Source organism: Myodes glareolus, chromosome 15 (genome assembly GCF_982192425.1).
Source record: "Myodes glareolus chromosome 15, mMyoGla1.1, whole genome shotgun sequence".
NCBI lineage: Eukaryota > Metazoa > Chordata > Mammalia > Rodentia > Cricetidae > Myodes > Myodes glareolus.
The window spans coordinates 26,428,879-26,447,452 of record NC_142040.1 but is presented as its reverse complement, the minus strand read 5'-3'; the positions used below and the strand labels follow the sequence as shown (position 1 = coordinate 26,447,452).

The 18,574-nt window shown below is 41.2% G+C and overlaps 1 long non-coding RNA gene across 1 annotated transcript in view; it reads right to left on the bottom strand.

Moving 5' to 3' along the window:
• Positions 1 to 16,591, bottom strand: part of LOC146891631 (uncharacterized) — a 35,486-nt gene extending 18,895 nt beyond the window's left edge. Inside the window, exon 1 of the long non-coding RNA XR_015734974.1 lies at positions 16,430 to 16,591. This is a non-coding gene — a long non-coding RNA (uncharacterized LOC146891631). The remainder of the gene's footprint in view (positions 1 to 16,429) is intronic.
• Between the last annotated feature and the right edge of the window lie 1,983 nt (positions 16,592 to 18,574).

Genomic DNA, 18,574 nt, shown 5'->3' with positions numbered 1-18,574 from the left:
GCTTGTGAGGGCTCTGACTCTATGATCTAAGCGCTGCTCAAAAGCTCCATTTCCAAGTTCACTTACAGGATGAGAGTATCAAATAGGAGGCGAGGGGTGAGAGCAACTCAGCGGCAAAGAGTTCATCCAGCATGCACAGGCTCTGATTCTGATCCCCAGTGTGACAAGCAAACCACATTTGAACTCATGAACTCGGGGGAGGAAACAACATTCAGACCGTAACTGGATTCAAGAAGTGAATGCTCAGTTCATGTTTAATTGTATAGTACAAATGGTTCTGTTTCTTCAACAAACACATTACAAAGAAAAGGGAGTATGGAGCAATTATAAATTGCGTTGTGGAGACCTAGATTGGAATGTGAATCAAACAAGCATAAACTGTGATAAGCCTGGGTGTGATGGCTTCTGAGGCAAATTCAAGGCCAGCCTAGTCTACCTCCTGAGTTTAAGGCAAGCCTGGGCCATAGAGTAAGACTGTTGGCAGAAGCTTCTGTCCCACCAGCAGCTCCCAAAGAAACACACTGAGGCTTATATTAATTATAAATGCTCCGCCAATAGCTCAGGCTTCTTCCTAGCTAACTTTTACGTTTTAAATAAACTCATATTTCTTATCTATGTTTTGCCACGTGGCTTGGTACCTTTTCTCAGTATGACTTGCCCATCTTACTTCTCTCTGTATGCTCCTGACTCCCTAACTTCACCCTTTTCCCTCCCATCATCCTTTGTTTGGGTCTCCCGCTTAACTTTATCCTGTTGAGCTACTGACCAATCAGCTTCTTTATTAAACCAATCACAGCAACATATATTCATACAACGTAAACGAATATTCCACGGTAAGACTGTTTTAAGTGATAATTAGAGAAATTTAATAAGAATTGCAGAAAATTGGGGGAGGGGATGCTGGGGAGATAGCTTAGTCTGAAAAGCCCTTGTCTTTGCAAGCCCAGGATCCACAACTGATCACTAGAACCCATGTAAGAAAATATTTTTCAACAAGGTATGATGATGCATGTTTAAGATCTCAGCCATGGAGAAACAGGCAGATCCCGGTGCTCCCTAGCTAGCCAATCTAGCCTAATTGATGAGTTCCGGGTTAGAGATAGACCCTGACTCAGAAAACAAGGTACACAGCATTTCTGAGGTGTGACACTAAGGCTGACTCTGGCCTCTGCATTCATACACATCTGTGAACACACATATAAACACATAAACCCACATATGCATAAAAATGCACACACATACACACATAAAGAGTTACAAGAATTATTAAGAACTGTTCAAAATTTCAGGTAAAATACTGCTATCTGATCTTTTAAGGACACTCAGGAAATATTTGCACATAAAATGAGAAGGGATTAGGGATGTGCTCCTGGAGGTGGGATGTAGATGGAGTCAGTTAACCTATTCAGGGTGTGGAGTTTAAGGGGTGCAACCTTTAGTTCCAGCACTAGGGAGGCAGGGTCAGGCAGAGCTCTGCAAGTTCAAGTTCAGCCAGGGCTACATAATGAGATCCTGTCTTTAAAAACAGAAAGACAGACAGGTAAGCAGGCAAGAAGTTTATTGATGAAATGGTTGAAGATGGATACATACAAGAGGATTGATGATGTCAACACTTTGGAGTACAGCTAAAAAGAGGCACAGCCTCCCAGGATCGCCCTCTGCAGCCTGGGGTGGTCCCCTAGAGCAAAGGTTCTCAACGTGTGGGTCACAATCCATCGGTGTTGAAAGATCCTTTTACAGGGGACAAAAATCAGATGTCCTACATATCATATATTTACATTATGGTTCATAACAGTAACAAAAATTACAGTTCTGAAGTAGCAACGAAAATTAATTTTATGACTGGGGGTCACCACAACATGAGGAACTGTATTAAAGGGTCATAGCATTAGGGAGACGGAGAAACACTGTTTTAGACCCTACAAGTGAGGCTGTGGATCCTAAAAGAGAGCCCACGGTGACACTGTCACATTGTTAAAACATGTCACTCCTGCATCTAAGTCTCAGTGAACATAGAGGAGCGGACAGAAAGGCTATAAAGACCAGAACCAGGAAGTCAGCTGTAAGATCGTGTCTCCTAGGAATGGCTATCTAGACCTGAACAATGGCCATATCAAAAGATGTTTTAATAGGCATAAGCAAGAGAATTGGGAGAAAAAAAAGTGATGCTCAGAAAAAAGTAAGGTACATGTGGAAACTCGGGGTGTGTGTGTCAAACACGGCAACTCACTGCTTATACAGTATGGTTTAGATAACAGGATTCCAATGCAGGAATATGAGGAATATGGTGGGGTTTGAAGTTACTATTTTTCATATCTATTTATTTATTTATTTTGATTTTTCAAAACAGGGTTTCTTTGTGCAACAGTCCTGGCTGTCTTAGAACTTACTTTGTAAGTTTTGTAAATCAAAATGGCCTCCAACTCATTGAGATCTGCCTGAGTCTGCTCCCCAAATCCTGGGATTAAAGGCATGTGCCACCACTGCCCGGCTCTGAAGTTACTATCTTAACTTTGGGTGATTCCGAAGGGACACAGAGGGGATTACAGTCATTCATGTAAAATTCTAGTCCACAGGACTAGAGAAGGTGAGATATCTTTACTATAAAGTTTTCTTTGAAATATTCTGGCAACATCTGAGGACGGAATGAGACTCTGCCCAGGATCATACATATTCAGGCCCTAAGCCTGGGTCATTGCTATTCTAACGTAAAATGTCTGTCTGTGAAAGGAACATTATTCAACCCTTCCCAGCAAATGCTGTTAATTGTGCTTGAGTTTGGGCTCTCATTTGCCGAGAGGCTTCAACCAGGCTCCAGAGTGGCTTTCTTTCCCTCCCGTGTCCCCATAATTTCCTTGTCTTTCTTTTCTCCCTACTTTTGTATATGTTTGAAAATTTTCCATAACAAAGAATGTTAAAAATACGCCACCGAAAAACACTGTGTATTTCATGCTCACATTTAGTATCTTGAAAACAAGCTTAAGAAACTGACTTGAGTTTCCTCGGTGTGGTTAGATGGTTCAAGAGAGAGGACACTATGGTTTGGAGGAGGTATTCATTTAGATCAGCACAGGCTCATGCAAAAATGCTTCTTTGCAGTATGGTGTGGTGGTGCATGACTGTGATTGAAGAACCCAGGAGGCTGAGGCAGGAGAATTGCAAGCTTGGGGTCAGCCTAGATTACACAGTGAAACTATTTCAAAACAGAAAAAGATGCATTTTTTTGGTACTTGAACTTATCACACAAATCTTCACGTAACACCATTTTTGGAAGATTCTTGGTGAGCTATAATATTAAATACATTCTTTGACATCCTGCAAAACAATGGTGTTCATTGCTACGGGTCCCCCAGCACTGCTAAGGGGTTTGCAAGGTCTCTAATTTTGTAGACTTACAGGAGTCAGCAAGTCTCAGCCATCGAGGTGCCTTCCATTAGAGGTTAAAATTTTTACTACAATTTTATAAGCGAGACAAATATGCCTGGCTCCTCTTCTGCAGTATTCTGCTCCTCTCCAAGGTCTTAGGAACGTAAGAAGATTGTATTCACTGACCAAGACTGCTGGGCTTGGACCTGGGCCCAGATTTGCAGCAGGGATCAGGGAGGGCAAAAGCCTTGCAGAAGCAGTGCCACCGCAGGCATGGCTGCAGCCTCGAAAAGAGAGAAATCCTGTGTGCAGACATCCTGGGACCCATGATGAGAAGCCGGTCTGCTCATAAGTCCCCAGAGCCTGACCCTTTCGTGGTCATACAAGCATTAACCCTGGTCTGTGCCAGGACAGGAACTACAGGAATGCAGGCAGTGGACTACCAATAAACAATTATGAAATCCAAGTGCACACATGGCTGTTGTAAGAAAACCTGTGAGGGGTCATGGAAGGAGCTTAGCTTCTCCACTTCCACACTGTAAAGCACATAGACACAGGCTGAAGACAGTAGCCATCGGTGCCTGGGCATTGGTGCCTGGGCATTGGGTGGCAAAGCATTCCAATTCCATAGCAGCTTCATATGGATGAGTCATTAACAAGGGGGAAGATGTAAATGTTACTATTTCCATGTAATTAAAGACAAATTGGTAGAACACATAAGCCATGTTTTTGAATTTTGCCCAAATCAGGGAGCCAAACTTCATAGATTCTGGTACAATCTCCACAAGTTTCAGGAAATGTTAAAGGAAACATTAAAAAATTCTATTGTACAAATGTAAATTAAATTTAGCTTTATACAAAACTGATTTATATGAATGACTAAGTACTTTTAGAAAAATGTTCCATGAGAACCAGCAGGTCTACATGTGCCAACATTTGTTTCAGAATAATTTATTCAGAAATTTCCCCTAAATGTTGTCACAGGTTATAAAATACGGTGACAATCACTCAGTAACAACTGCAGAAAGCTTGTCAAAAACTAAAACACTCAAATGGTACTTTTGTCATTTTCCAGGACCAAGTAATGTTAGTTTTAATTTTATCTGTTGAAAATAAAGTTGTAAAAAGTTTAAACTGAGCTGGGTGGTGGTGGCGCACTCCTTTAATCCCAGCAGTCGGGAGGCAGAGGCAGGCAGATCACAATGAGTTTGAGGCCAGCCTGGTCTAAAGAAGCAAGTTCCAAGACTACACTGAGAAATTCTGTCTCGAAAAACCAAACCAAACTAACCACAACCAACCAAACAAAAAGTTTAAGTTGAGTGGCCGATTAAATGAGCCATGGAAAGACAAGCCCGAAAAATTTCATAATCAGCCAGGATGCTACATGCAAAATGTTTTCCCATCCTTTATATTATACAAAATTACACACCATGTTTTCAACTTTTGGGAAATTATGTTGTTAGTGATTTATCATTATTATCTTGCTTGTAATCTGTAAGTAATCAAACATTTCAAAGGAAAGCCTTGACAGTTCTTTAAGGTATGTTTTCCTTCTGCTTTTAAACCAAGGACTTTAAACTTTCATTTTAAAGTCATTTCAAATTCTTACGTGCGAGAAGGGGAAAAGTCATAATTATAAAAAATGCTGAACGATTTTGTACAAGCCCAGGATCACAGTGGGTTCTTTCTGATTGAGCTTGGTGAGGGTGATCTTTGATGACCAGTAATTCCATTGACTACTTAGCAAAACACTAAGTCACTAAACTCTGTTTTGGGGTCCAAGGTGGTTTAGGAACAGACTCCTCCTCCTTTCTCTTCTCCTTCTGTTGGCTATAGGCATATATAATCAATGATAGTTAATCTTTTGTTGTTACTTTATTTTGTGTTTTGATATTTTAATTAGTCTTTGTTTTGTCATTTCACATGTATTGATGTTTTGTTGATGTCTCTACACCGCGTGTGTACCTGATGCCCTCAGAAGCCAGAAGAAGGTCTCGGAGCTCCAGAACTGAAGTTACAGATGGCTGTGAGCTGCCATGTGGGTGCTGGGTATAGAACCTGGGTCCTCTAGAAGAGAAGCCAGCAGTCTTAACTGCTGAGCCATCTCTCCAACCCTCTTTTGGTTTTTTAGTGATGATTAATCGTGATTGGCAGCTTGATGAGATCTGTGAGGGCATTTCTGGGAAGGATTAGCCAAGAGAAACCCCTCTACCCAGAGCCGACTACAACTCCCAGTGGGTGACCCAGATCTAAAGATGCCCAAGTAAAACGCAATCTCTCCTGCTGCTTTCCTGACTCCCCTCCTTCATGGTACCTGCATCTGTCATTGCTGTGCCACTGAGACACTCCACCGATGGATAAGACAGTGTCTCTTTTAGCCTTCAGTGTGGACTACAGACTAGTAACTCTTTGGTAATCTTCCCAGCCTTCAGTGCCAAGTTGAGAGTGCTGAGGCATCCAGATTTGTGAACGGAACAGCAGCCAGGCACTCACCCTCCAGCATGCAGAGGCCACTGTTGGCTCACTCGGCCCCATCATGCAAACTCGTTTAATGCACCCCTTTTATAGTACATATGCATTTAGTTTATTTATTTACTATATTTTTATTATATTTATTCCTTTCAGGACAGCCCTGCTTAAAAAAACCTCCGAGTCCTGTTTAAGCGACAAATCTGAAACAAAACCTTAAGTCTTTCAGTTCTACCTGGTATAATTTCTGATTTTGTTGGTTGCTAGCTGTGGTCCAGGAAATCTGAAAGCAATTGAGATATTTAGGGGCTGGAGTGAGGGAGGTATTAATGTAAGTAAAACAAAGGCTGAGAATCCAAACAGGGTTGTCAGACAGACTCCTTATATACAGCTTCACATTTCTACCAACAAGAGAAGGGATGTGCCCAAAGGACTGGGGAGATGAAAGAAACACTATTGCCACCCCAGATGTACAAAGGAGAAATAGAGGGCCTTCCATCTTTCACCACAGATTACAACTGACAGAGCTGAGCAGCTGAGAGAAAAGCCAGGGACACTGAACCTAAAGGAAACAGCCCATTGTGAGATTGAGCAGAACAGAGAAAGATCAGATCAGAAGGTAAATGAGCACAATAAATGAGCCAAGGCTAATAGCTTCAGATTTGAGGGTTGCCCAGGCATCTGAAAAATGCCAGTAGCCACCGGTTACTGGAAGTCTTCAATTATTGACCTAATGCATTTAGAGCTCTCTCCATATGTTCTTCTCTGCTTTCTGACGCTGCAGTGAACACTGTAACCAGAAACAACTTGAAGAGGAAAGGGTTTCTTTGGCTTCCTGATCCCAGGCCACACTCCTTCACTGAAGGAAGTCAGAGAAGGAACTCAGGGCAGGAACCCGGAGAGAGGAGCTGACGCAGAGGTCATGAGGGGTGCTGCTTACTGAATTGCTCACCATGGCTCACTCACCCACCTTGGGCTGCGCCCTCCTCCATCAACCATCAATCAAAGAAAATGCTCCACCAGTTTGTTTATTACAGGCCAGTCTTATGGAGGCAATTTCTCAATTAAGGTTCCCTCTTCCCAGATGACTTTAGCTTGAGTCAAACTGACAAATTAACCAACACATCACAGTAAATAGAGGCTAAGAAATCATCGTTGCTATTTTTCCTAGTCAAAGAAAGGAAGTTTAAAGTGGGGGAGGGAACAGTGAGTTGGCTCAGTAGGTAAATACATTTGCCACCAAGCCTGATGACCTAAGTTCGATCCCTGGAATCAACATGAGGGAAGGAGTTGACCTTTGATCCATCCCCACCTGTAGTCTCCAGTGCATGTGTACCTACATACATACACAGGCGGAATAAAAATGTTCTTAAAAAGGAAAAAAAGACTCAGAGGGGTCTAAGAGAGGATGCTGAGACCACTGGATATCTGAAACGAAAAGACAAAGGGGCAGTTTATTGCTTCTGCCACTGTAGAGGTGGGCTGGGCTGATCAGGTAGAGTGTCTGCATAGAGACCAAGATGGTGACCTGTTGGGAGAAGCATGGTGAGCTGTGAATGGACAGACTCTCAGGATATTAGGGTCAGTATCATCTGAAGAGTGTGACTGCACAGTGACAAATGTCACCAACAACTTCAGGCTCAGATCTGCTTGTTGGAATCAGACTCTCCTATGGGCTGTCAAGAGTGATAGGCTTACTGAATTAAATTATTCTTTATCATCTGAATGGCCTTAAAACTGCTTCTTGTGGCTACTTGTTTCCCCCCTATAGTGGGAGAAAAACTAGCAATCTTTTCCCACGTATATGGGGAGTTTCCTTATTTCTGTCCTTAAAGCCGCCCAGGTGAACCTCAACGGTTGCAAAGATCTTCTCCATCGTTGCTGACTTTGATTAGAGGTGAGATTTCAATCGTGTGCTGGCTAGTTTTATGTCAACTTGACACAAACTAAAGTCATCTGAGAGGAGGGAACCCTGATTAAGGAAATGAATCCTTAAGATCCTGCTGTAAGATATTTTCTTAATTAGTGATCAATGGGGAAGGTTCAGCTCACTGTGGGTGGGGACACTCCTAGGTTGGTGGTCCTGGGTTCTATAAGAAAGCAGGCTGAGCAAGCCATGGGAAGTAAGCCAGTAAGCAGCTCCCCTCCATGGCCTCAGCGTCAGCTCCTGCCTGCAGGATCCTGCCCTGTTTGAGTTCCTGTCCTGGCTCCCTTCGATGATGAACAGTAGTGCAGAAGCATAAGCAAAATAAAACTTTTTCCCTCCAGGTTGTTTTTGGTCTTGGTGTCTATCACAGCAACAGCCACCCTAACTAAGACAGTGGATATTGGACTTTCACTTTCTGTGTCTGTTGGTTGATTTCACTCTGGCTCTTGTCTTTGAATCCCTTGCTCAGACATCCGTGGGAACAGATAGAACAGTAGAAACAGAGAACATAAGACTCTGCACCGCAGATGCTGAACAGCAGAGAGGCAAGCAAGTGCAGCTGAGGGTCTGGAACACATTTCAGATCTGTGACTCGAAATTCCAAGACCTGATCAAGGAAACAATCTCAAGGATATTCCAAGTCACTAGGTATGGCAGGGCAGCCCTTTAGTCCCAGCATTCAGGAAACAGGAGGCCGGGGCTCTGTGAGTCGTCCAGCCTAGTCTACACAGTGAATACTAGGAGTGTGTGTGTGTGTGTGTGTGAGTGTGTGTGTGTGTCCTAAGTCTTCTTCAGGTAGTCAGGCTGCCAGATATAGATATATATTAGATATAGATATATATTAGATATAGATATATATTAGATGTAGATATATATTAGATATAGATATATATTAGATGTAGATATATATTAGATGTAGATATACATTAGATGTAGATATATATTAGATATAGATATATATTAGATGTAGATATATATTAGATGTAGATATATATTAGATATAGATATATATTAGATGTAGATATATATTAGATGTAGATATACATTAGATGTAGATATATATTAGATATAGATATATATTAGATGTAGATATATATTAGATGTAGATATATATTAGATGTAGATATATATTAGATGTAGATATATATTAGATATAGATATATATTAGATGTAGATATATATTAGATGTAGATATATATTAGATATAGATATATATTAGATGTAGATATATATTAGATGTAGATATATATTAGATATAGATATATGTTAGATATAGATATATATTAGATATAGATATATATTAGATTTAGATATATATTAGATATAGATATATATTAGATATAGATATAGATTAGATGTAGATATAGATTAGATATAGATATAGATTCGATATAGATATAGATTCGATATAGATATATATTAGATGTAGATATATATTAGATGTAGATATAGATTAGATATAGATATATATTAGATGTAGATATAGATTAGATATAGATATATATTAGATATAGATATAGATTAGATATAGATATATATTCGATATAGATATATATTAGATGTAGATATATATTAGATATAGATATATATTAGATGTAGATATAGATTAGATATAGATATAGATTAGATATAGATTATTGCGGTCCACCTGTAGAGCTTGGTTGGATATTCAGTGTCAGCAATGGTTAAAAAAAAAAATGTTCCATCGTTTGGTCCAGACAATTCCAAGGCCATTGCATTACCTATAACTGCACAGCTGGCTGAGGGATTTCACCTCGGGGGCTGGGATCTGTTGTTTACTCTGTCAGCTAAAAACGACAGAATGGTACTCTACTGAGTGCCTCTGAAGTTTCACTTCTGTGGATCGTGACCATTCTTCTCAGAATGCTTTCCTTATTATAAATTTGTTGTTGTTGTTGTCTTTAAAAAGAGAGATTGTCCTTTGGGGATGTTGGGGTTGGTTGTTTTGGGATGTTGTGTTGTTTATCTATAGCTCCGTAACAAATTATCCCAAACCAAGCAAACAACTTGGAAACCAGAATATTATCTCCGAGTTTCTGAGAGGTCATGACTCTGGGAGCAGCGTCCTTGAAAGGCTCTTGTCAGTGTCTCACCTGTAACACAAAGTCTAATTGGTCTTAACAATAAAAACCCAGAGTCGGCTATTAGGGGGTGAAAGCTGAAGGATCAGAGAAGCAGAGCGGCAGCCACGAGAGTTCTTACCTCTACCAGTGCTCAGTCCAAAGGGGCGATCCAGTCCTCAGACTGAGCGCCTCAGACTGCTGCTTCTGAGCACTGAGATTGCACTGAGCTCCTATCTCCTCCTGCCTTATATTCCTCTCTCTGCCCAGTCTTTCTGTCTCCACCTCCCGGGTGCTGGGATTAAAGGTGTGAGCCACCACTGCCTGACTCTGCTTCTCTTTGAGTCTAGAGCAATCTGGTATAGCCCAGGGTGGCCTTGAACTCACAGAGATCTGTCTGCCTCTGTCTGCCAAGTCCTGGGATTAAAGGTGGGTGCCAGCAATGCCTGACCGCTAATGGCTTAGCTCTGCACTCTGATCTTCAGGCAAGCTTTATTTGTTAAAACACAAACAAAATATCACCACAGTTATCAACCATGAGAGCCGAGGCTGCACTTCTCTGAGGGTTTAAATAAGGGGCAGATATAGCCTGCTCCACTCAGCCGACTGTGCAGCTGTGTGCTGGAAGCTCAATTCCTCCTGGCTTGACCAGGATGTCTCAGTTCCCTGTTCCTGTGCTCTTACAAGGCCACCCACGCTGTGACAGCTGACTTCCTCTAGAGCAAATCGGAAGAGAGGCAGGCAGAGATTACACTCTTCCACAACCTTGGAGCAACATGTCGTCACTATTGCCAGATTCTATTGGTCGGTCACTCAGGCCAGCTGTGGACTGCAGAAATGATCCATGTCTGACATTTACAGGATTTCTGGCTTAATTTAAAGCTTGCCCTTTTCATGCCCTCTAGTACACAAAAGTTTTCTAGAAATTGTTTAATGCTCTGGTAAATTGTCCTTACTATGGTGTGATGTCTTGCGGAAAAGCTCAGCTCACGTGGAGTCATGATGTCTAATTTTAACAAATCTCATCCCCATTCCTCATAGAACCAAATGATTCTCAGTATCTCTTTTAAGAATGTGAGCACTGGGGCTGGAGAGATGGCACTTCCAGGGGATCTATGTTCAGTCCCCAGCATCCATGGTAGGCAGCTCACAACCACCTGTAACTCCAGCTCCAGGGATCTGCAGGCACCAGCACTCAAACGCACATACCCAAATTCAGACACACATGCCTACATAGAATTAAATGCAATTGGAAAGATATAAACACTTGCCCGGCATAACGGTACACTTGAGAGGCGGAAGTAGTCAGGTCTTAGTGAATTCAAGGCCAGCTTCATCTACCTAGTGATTTCAGGCCAGCCAAGGATATATAGTGAGACCTTATCCCAAAAATTAAATCACTAAATAAATAAAAGTTTTTAAAAGAATGTGAGCACCCATATTTTGTACATTTGTTATGGAATTCATACTTCCCCCGTGGATTTTTTGTGATAATGCTAGTGTTTTTATGAAGTTCTTATCTAAGGAGATTTTAAAATTTTTGCTTTGTTTTGTTTTGTTTTTTGAAACAAGATCTCTCTATGTATTCCTGACTGTCCTAGAACTTGTTATGTAGGCCAGGTTGACTTTGAACTCTCAGAACTCAAAATCACTTTTAAAGTATTTATTATCTACAGTATAGTATAGCGACATCTAGAATTCCTCTTTTTCTACTTATTTCTCTAACATGAAAGTTAATTTTTAGCCATAATAAGGCAACAAGTAATTAATGTGCCTACTATTTATTGTTTAAACAGAACCTTATTTTATTTTATTTTTGAGACAAGGTCTCACTGTGTAATCCTGCCTGGCCTGGAACCCACTATGTAGATGAGGCTGGCATTGAACACACAAAGACCTGCCTGTCTTTGCCTCCCAAGTGCTAAGATCTCATGTGTGTGCCACTACACTCAGCTGCTACCAAATATTTTTAAAAATCTTTTTGTATCACTGTTTAATGAAGTTGTTTTAAGGGAATATCAGTAATTAGCTTACACATTTAATCTTATATTTTTCTAACTCGAATACTCCTAAAAAGACCAAAGTTAAGTCGTTTGTCTAATTTGGTCAGCAATGGTAAAGAATACTTTTTTGTTTTATGACATTTATTGATTTGTGTTGTATGTATGGAGTGCATGTATGTCATGGTGTGTGTGTGTCCATGTGTGTAGGTCAGAGGACAGCTCGAAGGAGTCGGTTCTCTCCCTCCACCCTGTGTGTCCTGAGGATTGAACTTGGGCTGTCAGTCTTGGCAGCAAGGGCCTTGGTGCATCTCACAAGCTCTAAGATCCCTTTTCTTTTTTTCTTCCAAATACATTTTTTGTATTTTTTTCTTGGTATGTGTATGAATGTTTTGCTTACATGGTGTATGTGGGCCACATACATGCCGGTTGCACATGAAGGTTAGCAGAAGGAGTTACAGATGGCTGTGAGCTACCTTGTGTGTGTTGAGTATTGAACCCGGTCCCTTGGGAAGAGTGGTAAGTTCTCTCAACCACTCTTAGCTATCTCCAGCCCTGAAGGCAACTGGATTTTAAAGAGAGAATAGGCTAGTTACAACTCATGAAGGCTAGTGTTTTAATTGCACTCACCATCTTACTCATTTTAAATGGGTCATTTAAGTAGTGTCACGTATATTTATAATTTTTTCATCCTGAAAGCCTGTGGCTCTGTCCTCTTAAAAAGCAATCCTCCCACCTTGGCTCCTAGAAACCATCGTTCTAGTTTTTTCTTATGAATTTGACAGCTTTAGACACCTTGTGCTATCAGAATCACAGTCTGTCTTCCCTTGTGTCTGCCTTATTTTCGTTAACATAATGTGCTGTTGCAGCATGAGGACATGTTTTCTTTCCTTTTAAAGTCTGAATAATATTTGTCTTAGGGTTTCAATTGCTTTGAAGAGGCACAATGGCCATGGGAACTCTTATAAAGAAAAACATTTAACTGGAGTGGCTTACAGTTTCAGAGGTTTAGTTCATTATCATCGTGGTGAGAAACATAGTGGCATGTAGGCACACATGTTGCTGGAGAGGTAGCTGAGGGTTCTATATCTTGATCTGCAGGCAACGGGAAGTGAACTGAGACACTGGGCATAGCTTGAACATAGGAAACCTCAAAGGCCACCTCCACAGTGACACACTTCCTCCAACAAGGCCACACCTACTCTAACAAGGTCACTAATAGTGCCACTCCCTTTGGGGGCCATTTTTTTTCAAACTACCACAATATTCATGTGTGGGTGCATGTGTGTGTGTGTTTTATACCACATTTGAAAACTCTCTTTGAAACACTGCCTTTGGTCCTTTGGTACACATACAGAAGTAGGATTGTTGGATCAGACAATGTTTTAACTTGTAATGTTCTGTAGAGCCTCATGACTGTCTTCCATAACTGTCCCACTCTCCTCTAATCTCACTAGGAGAGCATGAGTGTTAATCTGTCTGGATCATTTCCAGAACCCTTCTGGACTTCTTTCTTCATTTTTTAAATTTTTTTTAGTTAATTCCGAAAGAACTTTAAATTAAAATAGAATGACATAATTTTCTTTCAATAGCTGCCATCAGCTCTAGAGACCCGAGACGATCTCTAGCTGTGATTTGAGTCGCACTTCTCTTTGTTAGTGATGTTCCACATCTTCTCATGCTTGCTCTCTATCTGTATCCACCTCAGTAGAAACGTCCCCTCAAGCTTTTGCCCATGTTTTAATGGAAACACTTGAGTTTTTTGCTATTGAGTTATATGAGCTCTTATATATTATTATATAATCTATATATCCCTTATCAGACATGATACATAAACGTTTTCTCAAATGTCTTTTGATACTCAGTTTTTCATCTTTTTTTTGCATTATTTCCTGTCCTTTTAATGTCAAGTTCAAGAAATTATTGTCAAGTTCAACACTGGAATTTCCCCCATGTTTTTCTTCTAAAAGTTATGGTTTTAGGATTTACTTCGAGGTCTTTAACCCATTTTGAGTTGATTTTTTATGTGATATAAGACAGGAATCTTGGGCTGGAGAGACGGCTCAGAGGTTAGAAGCGCTGCCTGCTCTTCCAGAGGTCCTGAGTTCAATTCCCAGCAACCACATGGTGGCTCACAACCATCTGTGGTGAGATCTGGTGCCCTCTTCTGGTCTGGTGGCATACATGCAGACAGAACACTGTATACATAATAAATAAATAAATCTAAAAAAAAAAGACAGGAATCTTTTAAATTTGCTTATTTTATGTGTGCGTATGTTTATATGAGGCTACACTCATGTCACAAGCAGGTTATGCATGTCATAGTGTGGGTGTGGAAATCAGAAAACAGCTCGCAAGAGTCGATTCTCCCATTCCACCACATGGCTCCCAGGGCTCACACCCAGGTCTCCGGGCTTGGTGGCAAGTGTCTTTACCCACTGAGCCGTCTTAACAGCTGTCATGGAGATTGTAAGGGCTTCCTGTATCTGTGGGATCTTGAATCTTACATAACAGAGGCTTATTATTAACCACATCATTGTACTTAAGAAACTGTTAGAATTTTTTTTTTTTTTGAGACAGGTTCTCATTACGCAACCCAGGTTGGTCCCAAAGTTATGATCCCCCTTGACCCAGTTTCCCAAAGGCCTGAATTACAGGGAACATCAACATGCTCAGCTCTCTGGGATTTAGAGTAATCCTCGGCAGGGTATTTTGTCTGGCAGTTTGTAAAGTAACCCCCACATATTTTGTAGGCGCTGTATCACAGAGAAGAAATGGCTGTTCTTTCCATCAAGGGGTCTATCAACCACAGGATAAGAACTGGGAGAGGACTTGGGAGTTTTTGCAATTTTTCCTTATTTGAGTGCTTCCAGCAGACAAGCAAATGGGCCTCATTTTTCCTAAAGTCTTCTGTGGTTCACTGTGTAGTCTCAAATGTGTCTTTCATTCTTTGGCGTCTGGCACAGCCTGTCATTTTTATTTCAAGATAATTTTTCTCTTTTTTGTTTTTATTTCAAGTATTGGTTGTTCTTCAAAGAACTTTAAGCACTTAGCCTGTGGAATATGATTGCATAGTAAAGAGATCAGTGGTAGATGCAGCTGCTGATCTAGTAAAAACAAAGCAGCCTTGGTCCCTCTGTGAGGTCAGAGGAAGGAAGGGACCTCTAAGGACCCGTCTGTCTGAGCAGCCTCAATGGACACAGATCACACACAATTGTTCTTCTGTTCCTTCACTAGGGGAGAGCGTTCACTCTTTTTATGACCCTTGTATCCACAACATCTATGTTAACTATGTTCACAGGTCCCCAATTTCTAGAGAATACAAATTCCATCTCCTATGTGCACATAAATAAATTTTTAAAGAAAAGGAAACCAGATAGCTAACTAGCTAACAAAGTATCAATTATGTAACAATTGTCTTCTTGAATTCTGAACATAGAAAATTTTATTTTTATTTATCTATTTATTTGTGAGTGTGTGTGTGTGTGTGTGTGTGAGAGAGAGAGAGAGAGAGAGAGAGAGAGAGAGAGAGAGAGAGAATGAGTGTGTGGGAGGATGCAGGGGCCTGCAGAGACTGGATAAGGCATCAGAATCCCTGGAATTGGAGTTACATATCATAGTAAGCCACCCAATGTGGGTGCTAGGACCCACTCCTGGGTCCTCTGCAAAAGCAGCAGAGGTGCTCTTAATCATTGAGCCATCTCTCCAGTCCCTCATTTATGAAACATTTTAATTTCAGCCATTATGTATTTCTAGATTAAAAATTTTAACTGTCCCGTGACCCAAAAAGATTACACTATAATTGTCATTACCCTGAAAAAGCAAAGTTGATTTAGAAGGTCAGATAAAACTGAATAGAAAAAGAGAAAAATTGTTGTTCTTCAAAGAGCAGCAAAAGAGGCATCCAACAGCCAAAAGTCTTAGAGAGATTCTCTTGGTATTAGAATGAGTTCCTGAGACCCCTATTCTCAGGACTCATAGAAGGGGACTATTGACTGGTGGTTTTCCTCTTATTTTTTATTTATTTTTTAGACTTCCCCTCAAAGGTATTAATTAAAATATTTATACATCTCAGATGTATTATTATTCCAAATCAAATTTTCTTCTGCCATGTGCTGTTACCATTTTTAAATTATAACACTTTTTTTTTCTAGCAATAATAGGTAGGGCTTGAGTATAGCACATATATATTCAAGACAAGTAAGTGCTCTACCACTGAGCTGCGGCTGCAGTCCTTGGGTTATAGAGTATCTTAAAGGAAACAGAGGCTGTCTCTGGATAGTCGTGCAGACACAAGCAAACCTAAAACCCATGAGGAAAAGGGGACAGTGTGATCATTTCACAGCTCGAGCTTTAGGTGAATGAGGAGGAGCCCCAACCAGCTACAGAATGAAGGAACCACACACATTTCAATCTGACAGTACTTGGCTCTGGGGATGTGTTAAGCAAAGTGAGCTTCCTTCCCAGATGACTACAGACAATGAAGCTGATGAAGGCTTTATGCTTGTCCCCAGACCGAGTCCCCTCCTTTATCTTAACAATTGATCACTGGCCTAATGGACTCCCAGCATTAGCCCCTGACTTACTTATTTGCCTGGGAAAGTCTTCAGGCCCACACTTCCACGTTATCCTTAGAGAACACTCCCTTATACACGGCACGCCGCAGACGCAATCAAAAACAAGGAAGACCATGTGTCCAGACAGACAGGGGCAGAAGGGAGACAACCAGCAGGAGACTAAGCAGTTAATCATCTAAAATCACTAAGTGGCTCACCCCCAAAATGAAAGGTCCACTTATCTTCTCACACAAAGCCCTCAGGCTAATTATTTACCATATGGTGCATTATTAACCCAAAAAAGTCTAATTGCTTTATACAAAACCTAAATCCAAACAAAGGCCTACTTGTCTACAAATCTTAGAATAACAAAATGAGTTTGCAGTAGGAAGTCAGCGCAACAGCAGAGATCAGAGTACGATCAGGCCCAGCTTACTTGGCAGCGCACCTGAAGACGAACGCGCAGGATTTGGGCGCAAGATGCCCCGCAAGTCACCCGCGATGTTATCATTAAAATGATCTTGAGAAAACCTGAATAACTGTTGAAAGACAAGAGATCATTATTCAATTATCTAAAAATAAACAAACAAACAAACAAAAAGCAAAGTCAACTACTGTTTATCAGCGGAAGAGAATGTGAGTTGGCCCAGTCCTTCCAAACGGAACAAATGGTTGGTCGTCCTCGCATGCTGAGGAAGTGTGGGGTTTGGGAATCGCTTGCCTCTCATAATTGTAAGGAGGCTAGCGTCATCTAACGAAGTATAGCCGCTCACGTGACACCACTGCTGCTGGGGTCACACTCACAGGCATGCTTACTGGGGTGTGTCTGTTCCGCTCTGGCTGCCTCTCAGAAGTGAGAGATCTGCGATGAGGTTGCCCTGTGAAACTGTGTCGGCAGAAATGAGTTCTTTCGTTGAACAGGACTTGAACCAGTTGTGGTGGCTACTTGTTACCATCGCTCCCATAATCCTCTATGTTTGCAAGAAGCTTTTTAATTCTCGAGTTGAAGGAGAGCAAAGCTGCATGTGGTGGTGTCAGCCCAGCACCCTGAAGGCCCAGGCAAGAGGACCCTCCTCTGTGGCTGTTCTCAGCTACAGAGGGAAAGGTCTCAAAAAAAGGGGGTGGGGTGGAGAGAGTGAAAGAAACTACTCATGACGGAGCTTGAAGCAGCACAAATTCTAAATGATCTTAATAAATAAAACCAGGAATTAGATATGAGGGGGTGAAAACCGAAGGATCAGAGAATCAGTGTGGTCAGCCACTACTTAGTAGATCTTCACCTTACCAATTTCAGACTGAAGGGATGATCCTGTCCTCAGACTGCACCCTCACTCAGACTGCACCGAGCTCCTGTCTCCTCCTTATATTCCTCTCTCCGCCCAGCCACATCACTCCTGACTCCACCTCCCTGGTGCTGAGATTAAACACGTAGGATCCTAAACACGGGGATCATCTTTGTGTGAGCTGTTTCTCTTTTAGACAGATTCAATCTTGTGTAGCCCAGGGTGGCCTTAAACTCACAGAGATTCCTCTGCCTCTGCCTCCAGAGTCCTGGGATTAAAGGTGTGTGCCATCACTGCCTGGTCTCTAGTGGCTTAGCTCTGCACTCTGATCTTCAGGAAAGCTTTATTTGTTAAAACACAAAGAAAATATCACTACAACCTGACATATAGCAGAATTTACCCCTGAGGACCCAGGATCTGTCTTATTGAGTAGTCTTTAGTGTAAATGATTCACTTACATGTAAGGTTGCATTTTGCATGATTAAGCCAACAGAAAAAGGAAAACTGGGGGTATTTCCAGAAGATTTGCAATTGAATGAAGAAGGTATTTAGGTAACTTTCAAAGTTTCTTTCTTTCCTATATACAGCGCTCCTTTTCCAGAAAGATATTTGTGAAACACAAATGCAAATTTGTTGAAGGGGTGCTCTATTTAACACTTTCAGATTCTTACTGTCTTTCTTCTCTACTGTATATCAGCACGGCAGGCTTCTCTTCAAAGAACTCCATATCTGACACTGTAAACCACTCCTAGCTTTAATTATGATAATAATTCATTTCCAAGGCAGCTGTCTGTGGCGCTATATGTAGCCACAGAGTTAGAACTTCATCGTAGAAACTAATCAGGGGAGAAAGTAACTCAGACTTTATTCAGGGGGAAAGGCCAGGAGGAAG